Below are 13,957 nucleotides of genomic sequence, written 5' to 3'. Positions count from 1 at the left end.
TACACTGTGCAAAATGACCATTATGGCCACCTTCTTGCAGAGGAAAAAAGTGGAATTTAGAATAACTGAGTGACTTTCCCAGCTCTCAGAACCAAACAAGGAAGCTAAGGGACGGATTTATGGCTTTCTAGCTCCCTGGATGAATGCAGTTCCCACAGGGATGTCAACCGAGAGCTAAGACCTGAACAGTGGCTCAGCAGTAAATGCACTTGCCACAGAAGCTGGACGCTGTGAATTCAACTCCCGGAACACATATCAAAGACTGTACAGTAAGTCATCCTCTGAGCTTCACACACATGATGTTGGCACTCACACAGTTGCACCCACACATGTGCACATATCATCATCCAAGATCCACACGAGGCACCTTCCGAAGGTTCCTGGTTTGGCACTGTAAGCCCTGAGGACAGCCTCTGTATCCAGATCGGAGCAGCTGGGACTGTCCCTAACTCGGACACACCCCAAAGCTGTGGGTGGGAATTATTAAGGTCACCTGAGGGGACAGCTTGCTCTGAAAGCGAAAGTGCACGCAGTGAGGAGGAGGGAGAGGAGGGAGAGGAGGAGGAGGAGGAGAGGGAGAAGGAGAAGGGCAAGTACATGCTGGGAGGAGGAGGAGGAGGAGGAGGAGGAGGAGGAGGAGGAGGAGGAGGAGGAGGAGGAGAGGGATAGGAGGAGGAGGAGAAGGGCAAGTGCACGCTGTGAGGAGTCCGCCTGGGACAGGCTTTCTGTACAGAAGCTGAACATCAGTAATTCAGTACCGGCTGCAGAAACTTCAAGTAGGGAAACAAAGTACAAAATTAAAAGGCTCGGCAGCCTAGAGTGCCTTATGCCTGCAATCCTACCACTCATGAGGCTCAGGACGGTCACTGTTAAATTTGAGGCCAGCCTTGACGACATAGCGAGTTCCCAGGTGGCCTGGAATAGAGTAAGACCCTGTGTTTTAAAAAAGTTTTCATTTACTAATTAAAAGTTCAATGCCAGGCACAATGCTGTATGTCTATTATCACAGCACTCAGGAGGTGGAGGCTAGCCCAGACTACGAAGGGAGTTCCAGGCCAGCGGGAAACATCTGAGAAACTTGCTAAAAATAAAAAAGATAAGGCTGGCGTGATAGCTGACTGCTGGTTTGACTGAAGGCGGCCCCCAGACGCTCATATTCAATGCTCAGTCATGGCAGAGTGGAACTGTTCATGAACGATTAGGAGGAAACGTGTCACTGCGAGTGAGCTTGGAAGTTTCAAAAGCCCACAACAGGTCCAGTTTCTCCCTCTCCCTCTCTCCCTCCCTCCCTCCCCCTCTCCCTATCTCTCCCCCTCCCCCCTCCCTGCAGACAAAGGATGAAAAGCTCTCAGCTACTGCTCCAGGGCCAGGCCTGTCAGCTGCCTGCCATTATGACTATGAGTTACTCCTCTAAAACTGTAAATAAGCCTTTAATTAAATATTTTCTTTTATAAAGAAAATGAGAGCTACCTTGATCATGGTTTCTCTTCACTGCAATGGAACAGTGACAAGTGACCAAGGAGCTTGCTAAGCAAGCCTAGCAACTTGAGTTCAGTCCAGGAACCCATGTGAAAATGGAGGGAGAGAAGCAACTCTGTAAAGTTGTCCTCTGATCTTCAAGAGCAGTGCACATGCGCGCACACACACAAGATGAAGGTGATGGTGATGATGATGATGATGGTGATAGTGATGGTGATGATGGTGATGGTGGTGGTGGTGATGATGATGATAGTGATGGTGATGATGGTGATGGTGGTGGTGGTGATGGTGATGGTAGTGGTGATGATGGTGATGATGGTGGTGGTGGTGGTGATGATGGTGGTGGTGGTGGTGATGATGGTGATGGTGGTGGTGGTGGTGATGATGGTGATGGTGGTGGTGATGATGGTGGTGATGGTGGTGGTGGTGATGGTGATGGTAGTGATGGTGATGATGATGGTGGTGATGATGGTGGTGATGATGGTGATGGTGATAATAATATTTAAATAAAGATTTGACATGCAGTGTAAATCCTGGGATGGATCCTATACCAGAACAAAAGACACTAGTGGGAAAGGGGGTGAGATCTGGAGCCTTCATTTGCATTTGTACGTTGCACTAACATTACTGAGTTAGGATTGATCAGTCCATGGTTGTGTAAGATGTCAACACTGGTGGGGGCTGAGGAGAGATGAGAGCTCTCAGTACTGTTTCTGCAACTCTTTAGTATGTCTCGTGTGACTTCAGAGTAAGTATTGGAGAGGGACTTTCTCCTTCACTTCATCAGCACTCCTTTCTCTGTCCCTAAATCACTATGCAGCCATAAGCAAGTTACTTCATCTTGCTGAGTCCCAGTTTCTCACCAATAAAAAACAAAATGAAGTGACAGTCGGGCATGCTGGCAGATAAATACAGTTTGGTTACTAGGGAGCCTGGGGCGGGAGGACCAGCATTGGAAGCCAGCCTGGGCAACAGAGAAAGGCTCTCATCTTGAGCCAGCAGGACGTTTAACAGGTAAAGTGCTCGTCGTACAGGTCTGACAGCTGAGTTCAACCCTCAGACCTCACATAAGGCCACAAGGGGTGAACAGACTCTTCAAGGTTGCCCTGACCTCTGTATGAACCACCATGGGATTCGTGAATCCACATGCACTTTTAAATACAGGGCAGGAGAGATGGCTCAGTATTGACAAGAGCCAGATTCCGTTCTCAGCATACACTTGGTGGGTCAGACACCCTCTTCTGGTCTTTGCAGACACTGAATGCACACAGCACACACACACACACACACACACACATACATTCAGGAAATACTCTTACACATAAAATAAAAATAAATAATTTTTAAGTAAAAAATATTGTTTTTTAAAAAGAAAATTGCTAACCTCACTTTCTAAAAAGGATGACCACAAACTAGCTAGTTTCCACTTGCCTCCCTTTGTACCCCCAACTCTGACGCTCAGATCGTGACAGCTGCAACATGACACAGCTTACTCATGTCCACATCCCTGGTGTTCAGCCTGTACCATTAGGTTCTCACCAGACGTTCCTGAACCTAAAACTCCATTTTTTTTTCCCAGTGAGGCACTACTGCCATCTCTTACCTACTAGGCTATTAGAAAGCAAAGTGCCCACAAAACTGTCTACACTGCAATCAAATCCATCTTCACCGAGCAGAGGGGAGAGGTCCTTTACAAGGAGAATATACAGAAGTCAGCTCCTGGCTGCAGGAGGGAGGCCCCGTCCAAACAATCGGAGAGGGCCTGGGGCTTGAACACTACACACAGCTTCCAGATGAGCCCCATACCCACTTCCTCCCGCCCACGGAGCAGCATTCACAGATTTGCAAAGTCAAGAGCTGAAGCTGAGAAGGGGTGAGCCCCACTCCCATCTCATCTACGGTGGTGAGGTGTCCTGGTAAGCCTTAGTGCAGAGAGAAGCTAACAACTGAAGAGGCAGAAAACATGAGGCAGCTGGATTGAGCAGGCTTTCCCCCGCCGGTTTCCTACCAGATTCTGGCCCTGAAAAGATGACAGTATCCAGACCGGTCAAGCAAAGCCAGAAGGGCCCCGCTGTGAAGAAATTATTCCTGTCTATAAATAACTCCCCCTAGGGGGACAAACAGAAACATCAAAGCCAGGACACGAGCCGAGCCGAGCTGGGCAAGCCGGCTAGTTCCTGAGGAGCTAGAAAGGGAGTGTGTCCCCAGTGGGAGCCACGGTCACCATGAAGCACGTACCTGTAAAGCCGGGCGGCCACGGTCCCGCACCGGTGCTCCTGGCCCGAGCTACCCGTGACTCCAGGAGCCGGTACCAAGCAGGGAAATGAACAGGAGTGGGGTGGTGCGTCTTCGCCAACCACAGGCAGGTGGCAGCCTCGTGAGCAGGAACAGACCATGGGAAAGGGCTAGATCCCTGCAGCCTCAGATCCTGGCCACACCCCAGCCAGGTCAGGCGGTGCTAGGGCTACCTGTGGCCACACTCAAGTGAGACTTCGGGCACCTCCAAGGCCCTCTACACTCAGGGTCGCTCCTCAGTAGCTCAGCCTGCCCCCACAGCAGACTTGTCCTTAGGGATGCTGGCCTCAGTGGTCAAAATGTCACCTCCCTGTGGAAACCTGCAGTCCCCCACAGCACCCCCCTGCCCCGGGAATGGATTGCTTGTACCCCTGTGCCTGACTGACTTGGTTCGAAACCTTCTGGGATGGACACTCGTGCTGTTTGGGCTGTTGTCCCCGCAGGTAATAAACCTCATGGAAAGTTTTGCTTAATGGATAAGAGAAAAGAAAGCAGATCCCGCCCCTTTAGAGGTTATTCCTCCCTCCTCTCAGCTGTTTGAGGGAGGTTCCTATTTCTTAATCCTTACCCTTCCAGCTTTCTCTTCTCCCCCTAGGAACGGGAGGCCTGAGTGGGTCTTCATTCTTACCTCTGAATCTCCGATTCCTTCATTTTCTTGTCAACATCTTCAAGAAGTCCTGCCCCTTTTCTTTCCGTCTACTACAACACACACAGAGGCACACGCACACATCTCTCTTTAGAATACAATTGTTTAGACAGTCTTATTAGTTTACCTAAGCTAGCCAATAACATTCACTGATCCTCCTGCCTCAGCCTCCCTATTAGCTGTAATTACAGATGTGTGCAGCCAGGCTCTGATACAACTGGAGGATTCTTTATTCTGGGTATGACATGGGTTGGCACCTGAGATTAAGATGCTCTTCTGGTGAGGGAGTGAGACTGGGAAGCACTGGGAGCTCAGGGGCCTGTCTGTGGGTGCTTTACACAGAACCTTATGTGTAAGTCTCAGTGGCTTCCTGTCCCCGCTGGGGTTCCCAGTGCCCCTGCAATTCAAGGGTGATCATGATCAGTGTCCTCAAACACACAGTTCCTAGTGGCTACAAATGTCCTGTACCCAAGGGTTCTGTTCCTCTTCTTCAGAGCTAGTCTGCCTCTCCCCAGTGCCTGCTCATGCAGTACTGAAGAGGACAGTCCTGGTAAAACCTAGAACAAATCCACATTAATGTTGTTTGGTTCTTGTGAAGCGCAAACTGGTACAGTGTGGCAATATCTCAAAAAACAAACAAACAAAAACAACCCAACAACAAACTAACAAAACAAAACTACAAGTAGATTGGCCATAGGACCGACCCAGCTATTCACTCCAGGGCATGACCCATAGGACTTTATTTTCTGTTCTGGAAACACAGCCTTGCCCAAAGTGAGATTTGCAGGTGAGTGGATGGAGCTGGAAGACATTATACTGAGTGAGCCCTCACTCACATGTGGAGCTTAGTGTCAAATCTTTAGATTTGTGTGCTTAAATTAGAGTACATCTGGAATCCAGGAAAGAGACCATTAGTGGGGAGGGGATAACGATCTTGAGAGAGGGGGGATAATAGAGCACAGGTGATCTGAAGGGGGAAGAAGATGGGGTGGAGGTTTAATTGGAGAGAGGGATGGAGGGCAGGGCTGAGGGGGAGATGGAGCAATGGAAAACTAACACTAGATATCTGGGAAACCTCTTAGTTTAAAGTGTAATAGTTACTTTTCTGTTGCTGTAATGAAATATCACATCTTAAACAGCAAGCAAGAAGCAGATGGTGAACTGGAAGTGGGTGAGGCTATGTCTCAGTTAGGGTTTTACTGCTGTGAACAGACACCATGACCAATGCAACTCTTATAAGAACAACATTTAATTGGGGCTGGCTTACAGGTTCAGGAGTTCATCAAGGTGGGAGCATGACAACATCCAGGCAGGCATGATACAGGCAGAGCTGAGAGTTCTACATCTTCATCTGAAGACAACTAGTGGATGGCTTCCGGGCAGCTAGGATGAGGGTCTTAAAGCCCACACCCACAGTGACACACCCACTCCAACAGGACTACATCCACTCCAACAAGGCCACATCTACTCCAACAGGGCCATACCTTCTAATAGTGCCACTCCCTGAGCTGAGCATATATAAACCATCACATGCTATGAACTCTGGAAGCTCATCCCTAGTGGCATATTTACTCCAGCAAGACCACACTTCCTAAACACCCCAAAACTGAACCATCAACTAGGTACCACGTGTTCAAACTCTTGCGCCTGTAAGGGACATTTCTCATTCAAACAACCATGCTAAATTTCCTAAGTGGGGTGTGTGTGTGTGTGTGTGTGGGTGGGTGTAATCCTGCAAGGTGGCTGCTCTGTCAAGGGATTATATTCAAAGACCTTCTATATCTGTGTTCTCTGGCTGGAATGACACACCTTTAATCCCTCTGGCTGGAATACAGACATGCCCTTAGTCTTTAATCCCAAACAACGAAGGTAAAATTAGTTTGTAGAAGGAAGCAGCCACAAAGTGATGAATCAGAGAAAGAGTTGAAAGAATGAGTCAGAGATAGGCTATGCCCAGCTCTCAGGAGAAAAGCACAGGGGGTAGGGGTGGGACAGCAAAACAGAGAGAGCACAGATAGCACAGAGGAAAGAGAGAGGAGGCAGCTTTACAGGGACGGTTTGCAGGTAGAGACAGAACCAGCCAGAGAATGAGGAGCCAGAAAATTAGAACAGATTGCTGGAGTTAGCTTGAGGCCAAGCAGAACAATTCAATCAGAAGCCAAGAAAAGCCAGTTTGAATCAGTCAGCTTAGAGAGGAGTTTGAGCCAGAACATCTGAGTTGAACTAGCCAGCCAGAGTTCAGAAAGAACTAGGAAGGGTGAGTTTATTCAGCAGTAAGCCTGCAAGGTGACAATTATATTTGGTGAATATTTTTTACATGTGTGTGTTTGTGTATGTGTGTGTGAGTGTATAGTGTATTTGTGTGGGGTGGGATGGGGGCTCCCCCCATAAGCCATAAGTTAACAAATAAAAACCCCAGTGCCAGGTATTGAATACCTCGGTTGGCGAGAAGTGTTCCAAAAACCTCCAAAATAATACAAACTCTTGCTGATGCTCTTGGTTGCTCCCTCAGAACTTGGTAAGACCCTGTTACTGAAAACACAAAGTGGTCACCAGACACAGAGAAATCAAGTTAGTATTGACCAGTAAGTTTACTCCCTGCTAGCTAGGCTTCACAGTGGCAGAAGGTACTCTGTAGGCTGCATAGGGGGAAATCCATTAATAATCATATCCAGCTTCAAACCCTGTAATCTGTAATAAGGAGCAGCATGGAAAGATATGCCCATGCGTGAACTAGTGACTTAAATGCCATGGAGAGAATTAACCAGTTTCTAGTTGGATTTAAGCCTGTCTCCACTGGAGGAAATGCAGGCTTGGTGCTGTGAATCTGGCCAAGAAGCCATGGTTGGAAGCTCATTAGTCCTAAGAGTGAGACTCTATTATTCTGTTGAATGGAAACAGTATGAAACTTCCCTCCAAACTCTTACTCCACACCCATAAACCAGTGCAGCTCCCCGACCTCAAAGAAGGTTCCTGCAGTGAACAGTAGTTAGCACAAAATTCACAAGTGGTCAGAGTGCAGGGAAGAGGTACAGTGCGGTGCTCCCCCACAAATGTGACATCTATATGCTATATGTGACACAGTCAGTGCACACTCACACAGACACACACATACACACTCACACACAATATACAGAGACACACACAGGCATACACACAACATACACACAACAGACACAAACACAGAGACACACATGCTCACCCACAGACACACACACAAACACACACAACACTCCAGACATACAACACTCACACATATAGCACACACAGAAACACAACACACACTCCCATTCTTACACACACACTCCTACAACACACACTCATATACTCACATACAACATACAGACTCACATACACACACAAGTATAAAGTACAATTACACACAGGCCCTGAGAGTTAATGTTAGTAACTAAGATTGGAATAAAACACCCATTAGGAACTGGAAAGATGACTTAGCAGTTAAGGGCATTGGCTGCTTTGCTGCTTTTGCAGAGGACCCAGGTTCAATTCCCAGCACCTACATGGTGGCTCACAACCATTTAACTTCAGTTACAGGGGATCCAACACCCTCCACAGGCACACATGAAGTGCACAGACATATATGTAGGCAAAACACCAAAACACATAAAGTAAATACAAAGAAGCTAAGACTACAGCAGCTGTCCAAAGAACTCTGGATTACTTGGAAGTGGCAACCAGAAAAATGTGACACAGTTTTTGAATTTATTGCTATTCAATACATTATCATTGTGGAAAGACAAATGTACATGTGCTTGTGACACTGCATACCCACACGAAGATAACACTAAACTCTTCCAAATACTGCCATTGGCCACATCCCCATTATCAGTGGGCTTTGTCCTCAACTCAGTACTTTAAGGTCAGGAGTGTCATGTTTGTTTTTCCATTCAGATTTTAGATTTCTACTGATTTTCACAAGTGCTTTGGAGACTGATGAATCTCTGCCCACAAAGCTTCACACTGTAGTGCTTGGGAAAATCTCCTAGAGGCAATGCTCCAGCTAATTACAGATACTGCATTGTCCAAAGTCTAAATCTAGGTCAGAGCAGCCCCAGGATAATGTCAGGGGCATTTCCAACCTCCAGAGTTCCAGGAACACGAGGCTTCTTTGTACAAAGCACAGACCTGCTTACAGAGAGCATGGCATAAGCTAGGCATTTACCCTACAAGTGGTAACGAAGGGAGAATAACATTTTTAAGGAGTAACTTTCTAAGTCGGCAATTTTTAAATGTTCAACCTAGGAAACATATTCTGCAAACGTTGGTGCATCCATAATAGTACAGAGGTTTTCTTTCCAGAATGATTTGAGATTCAGCAGCAGAAATCATGACCCTTCATCCATAAGCATTCAGGATGTATTTCCTAAGAACATGTCTCTTACCCAATCATGCTGCAGTAACTGAATTCAGATTCAAATTGCCCCACAGCTAACGTCTGCCAGCTGTAAGATTTTCCCAGGACTATCAGGTTGCATCTGCTGTGGTTTGACTATGTGTCCCCCTTCACTCCCCCCCCCCACCTCCATCCCCCACCCCCAACCCCTACCCCTAGCCCTGTTGTTGATTCTCCCTTGGTCTGTAGAGGGAGCTGGGACTTAAGGTGGGTGGGGATAGGTCGTGAAGGCTCTGCCTTTGTGAATGATTTTAGGCGGGTCTCAGCGAGTTGCTTAGTTCTCCTGGAGGCAACTCTTCTACGCAGTGACCCCTCTCCACTATATGATGACATTTCAGGGTGTACAGTTTTGGCACATGACATCAGTTCAACCCACACTGGTCATGCTGACTCCAATCTCACTGTGTAGGTGTGTCCAACAAATTCCTTTTTAATCTTTATAAAGCACTGTCTGTGGACTGACACTCTGAAACTGTAGTGTTTATTTCTCGGACATTCACCCAATGGTTGTCGCACCTGTTGTTTGTGTGTCTGAACCGTGACTGTCTCACTGGGCTGTTCCTCCAGCATCTCGTTACACAGGCTTGTTGTACAGCTCAGAAATGCCCCTTCTACCCTGCTAACCTGTTTGATTTTAAGTTTCATTTGCTTTTTTCCTTCACTCTTGAGTAGCAGACTTTTTTTTCCACGTGTGTGTGTGTATGTGTGTGAGTGCACACTCGCATGCATGCATGCATTAATGCACGTGAGTGTGCTTGCACCTGTGTGTACATGCATGTGGTGGCTAATCCTCCATCATTCTTCTACCTTACCCACTGAGACAGGATCTCTCAATCAAATCCAGACCTCAATGATATGGGTAGAATAGGCAGGCCACTTCACTTCATGAAGCCTTTATGTGGGTTCTGGGGCTCTGAACTCCAGTGATCACACTGCACAGAAAATCCTTGATCATTAAACCGTCCCCAGCTCCAAGTCTTTCCTCCTCAGTGTCATTCTCCCATATTGCCACCATTCACTCTCACGCTCAGGCTGTGCCAGGCTGGACAATGAAACTCCATGTTCTCTGTACTCCCCCATCATCTCTCGGACCCCTCTGTGCTTTCCGGCAGAAGCCATTCCTGGCCCATCTCTCTCTCACTCTCCCTGAAGGAGGCATTTCTCCAAGGACCGCTGGCTCCTTTTTATGGACAATGATATTTAGAAACAAAGATATGGGCCCAGGGAATTCCCCTTCCTACAGGTGGCCCTGTTCCCAGGCTCTTAGAAATAGTTACTTAAAAATAAGTTCAAATGAAAAACGTTTCATTCCAACCCACAAGGTCCCCTTTTCTCCTACTGAGGACCCTGGCTCCCAGCACTATCATTCAATTTAATGATTTACTTAATCTGTAACACATACACAAACTTAGAAAACTGCTACATAGAACAGTGACCAACTACTAAGCTCAAGACCCTTTGTAGCTTTGGTGCCTACATTACATACAGAAGACTGAGAACAAAAGTTCCTAGAAAGTTACACGTGCTGAAGATTCTTTAGACTGACTGATTGGAACTTCCTGATTGTGCAGTTTGAAACCACAGGTTGTCTTAGGCTTGTTCAGTACCTTAACAACCTTTCACCGTATACCTCTGCTGTTCATCCTACTATCCTCTTGACTTTCAGTGGAACCTTCAGAATGTATTATCTTAGCAGACCATTAGCTTGCAGCAACCCGAAAGCTAAAATTAACATGAGCTTGCATCTGAAACCAGGAGAAGAGAGCTGTGTAGCCTGCATACCTGAGTTCCCTGGTTTTTGGATTTTTAAATGCTGTCTTATGTCTCCCAGGTCAGCCTCCGCCCTAGCTAGGTTTCTTCCTTCCTTCCTTCCTTCCTTCCTTCCTTCCTTCCTTCCTTCCTTCCTTCCTTTCTTTCTTTCTTTCTTTCTTTTTTTCTTTCTTTCTTTCTTTTGGGTTTTTTGAGACAGGGTTTTTCTGTATAGCCCTGGTTGTCCTGGAACACACTCTGTAGACCAGGCTGGCCTCCAACTCAGAAATCCGCCTGTCTCTGCCTCCCAAGTGCTGGGATTAAAGGCGTGAGCCACCACCGCCCGGCCCTAGTTAGGTTTCTATTGCTGTAACAGAACGTCACAACTGTAGAGGTTTGACTAAGAGTGGCCTCCATAGACTCACATATTCGAATATTTTGTCCCTAGTTGGTGGAATTGTTTGGGGAGGATCAGGAGTCATGACTTTGTATCACTGGAAGAGGGCTTTGAGATTTTAAAAGATTGGAGGGCTGGGCCATGGCCAGTGCTCACCTTTAATCCCAGCACTCTGAATTTGAGGCCAGCCTGGTCTACAGAGTGAGTTGCAGGACAGCCAGGGCTACACAGAGAAACCCTGTCTTCTCTCTCTCTCTCTTTCTTTCTCTCTCTCTCTCTCTCTTTACACACACACACACACACACACACACACACACACACACACACTGAAAAAGTCTGGAGGGATTCCCAGTATACACATGCTGGGCACTCTCTGTTCCTCATAGTTGTGAATCGAAACATGAACGATTTCCTCACTCTGCCATCACAGACTCTAGCCCTCAGAAACCGTGACACAAACTGACCACCTCCTTGTAGAAGCTGCTTTGGTCATGTTGTTATCCCAGTGATAGAAACTGACTGAGGCAACCAAAAGCGACTTGGGGAGGACAGGGTTTGTTTCAGCTTACAACCCTCGGGTCACACTCCATCCCTGAGAGGAATCAGGACAGGAGCTCAAGGCAGAACCTGAAGACAGGAAGTGAAGAAGCAGCTGTGGAGAAGGCTGCTTGCTGGCTTGCTCTCCACAGGCTGCACAGCCTGCTTTCCAGTGCTACCCAGGACCACCTGTACAGGGGGACACCACCACAGTGAGATGTACCTCCCACGTCAATCAGTCGAGACAGTACCCCACAGACTTGCCTACAGGCCGAGCTTATGGAGGTATTTCTCTCACATCCACTCTTACAAGGTTTGTGTCAAGTGGAAAAAAAAAAAACAAACAAGCACAGCCTCCATCTATGTAGCCAAGCCCTGAGCTCCAATCAGCACAGCCTCTGTGCCCCCCCACCTTGAGCAGGCCTGAAAGACCTTGTTTACCACAATAGACCAAATAATAGGACCTAGGTGGTTACCCACCTTGGCTGCACATGCAACCTGCCACAGGAACTTAGAAGAATAAACTGCCCGCTGAGCTTGCCTGGAGACATCTCTGGCTGTGACTAAGGCTGGGTTCCCCTACCCATCTCCAGCAGTGACTAAGGATGGGTTCTCCCACCCATCTCCGGCTGAAACAAGAAGGGACTGGTGGAGCTTTCCCTTTAAATTAAGAGCTGAACATTAAACTTCGAGCCTTGATCAGAGAACTGTGTCTTGGCTTCATCTTTTCTCACCCTCCGTCCCTTTTTCATTTCCAGCCCCCCTTTCAGGAGAACCTGGTTGGTCCATGGCCGCAGGTGACTACAAGCCTCCAACTAAGTAGCCAAGGCTGGCCCTGAGCTCAAATCCTCTCATTTCTACTTCCTAGTGCTAGGACTGTAGGCATATTCATTTTACTGGATTAAATCTGCTCTGGTGTCTAACTTTATAGCCCTAACCATAACATATCATTTAGCAAAACTCAAAATAGTTAATATTTACACAGACAGCAGCCTTTGCGGCAGTAGCTGACCACAGCATGCTGAGGACACACAGAGGAATCCTAAACAAGGAGTCCGGTCTGTTCAAATGGCCAACAGATATCAGGATTGTTGAATGCTATATGTTTACCCAAACAATTGGCAATTTAAAAGATATTATGGGCTTCTCTTTCTTTCTCTTCAACGAGGCAGCCGAGCAGCAGACGCCAACATGCAGATCTTCATGAAGATCCTGACAGGCAAGACCATCACTCTTGAGGTTGAGCCCAGTGACACCATCAAGAACGTCAAGGCTAAGATCCAAGACAAGGAAGGCATCCCACCTGACCAGCAGAGGCTGATATTTGCTGGTAAACAGCGGGAGGATGGTCACACCCTGTCCGACTACAACATCCAGAAAGAATGCCACCCTGCGCGGTGGCATCATCGAGCCATCCCTTTGTCAGCTTGCCCAGAAGTACAACTGTGACAAGATGATCTGCTGCAAGTGCTACGCACGCCTGCACCCCCGTGCAGTCAACTGCAGCAAGAAGAAGTGCGGCCATACCAACAACCTGTGCCCCAAGAAGTCAAATAAAACTGGGGCCATACCTAGCCTGTGACCCTGGGACCAAATAAAGTCCCCTTCCATCGACTGGAGCAGTAAAAAAAAAAAAAAAAAAAAGATACTATGGAGCTAGAGAGATGATGGCTTAGTGGTTAAGAGTACTGGCTGTTCTTCCAAAGGACAAGGGTTCAATTCCCAGCACCCATACTGGAGCTGACAAGTCAATAACTCACTTCCAAAGGATCAGACATGAAGATGTCTGCTCACCACAGGCACCACACAAGTGGTCCACAGGCATATATTCAAGGAAAACACAAGCACCTGTACACACACACACACACACAAGCAATGAAGGGGAATAATGTTTTTTAAACTTCAAGACTGGGGTAAGTACACTAGCTACACAAGGGCAAACACCCAAGTTCAAATACCTAGCACCCACATACGAACCTGGGCATAGCCACACGTGCACCTGTAACCCCAGCACTGTGTGGGTTGGGGAAAGTGAAGAATGGGTATGGCTGGAACATGCTGGCATCCAGATCAGTAGGGACTTTGTCTCAAGGGAGTGAGAGTGATAGACCAGGACACCAGACATCTTCCTGTGGTTACTCAGGAAACAGGCACAGTGCTCTCTCTGTGACAGAGAGAGAGAGAGAGAGAGAGAGGAGAAACTTCAGAATTGTTTACAAAGTCTTTTCTAAGATCTGCCTGGGAGACAAAGACCTGATGATAAAGAGTTAAAACCTTGTGTGTATTGGAGAGAGAGATATCCCACATGGAGGAGACAGGACCCTAACCGATGCTCCTCATCTGTGCTGAAAGCTTCAGGAGTGAGCTATGGATCGTTACTTCCCATCTCAGTTCACTGTGACGTCGTGTCTACACAGACTGCAGAAAAGCTGGGTGATCC

At 47.4% G+C, this 13,957-nt stretch overlaps 1 protein-coding gene and 1 pseudogene across 3 annotated transcripts in view; one reads left to right on the top strand and one right to left on the bottom strand.

The window, feature by feature from the left end:
• Positions 1 to 3,779, bottom strand: part of Hlcs (holocarboxylase synthetase) — a 168,187-nt gene extending 164,408 nt beyond the window's left edge. The window contains exon 1 of one of the 3 annotated variants that reach the window (XM_028752495.1): positions 3,718 to 3,779. The gene's annotated coding sequence lies outside the window, so the exon portion shown is untranslated. Of the gene's footprint in view, positions 1 to 3,487; positions 3,508 to 3,717 lie in introns of those variants that run through there. The other 2 variants (XM_028752494.1, XM_028752496.1) reach the window with 2 other exon arrangements.
• An 8,893-nt stretch (positions 3,780 to 12,672) lies between these two features.
• Positions 12,673 to 13,099, top strand: LOC114608567 (annotated as a pseudogene).
• The last annotated feature ends 858 nt before the right edge of the window (positions 13,100 to 13,957 follow it).

Source organism: Grammomys surdaster, unplaced genomic scaffold (genome assembly GCF_004785775.1).
Source record: "Grammomys surdaster isolate TR1022 unplaced genomic scaffold, NIH_TR_1.0 125925, whole genome shotgun sequence".
NCBI classification, from domain to species: domain Eukaryota; kingdom Metazoa; phylum Chordata; class Mammalia; order Rodentia; family Muridae; genus Grammomys; species Grammomys surdaster.
This window is presented reverse-complemented; position numbering and strand designations above follow the sequence as displayed.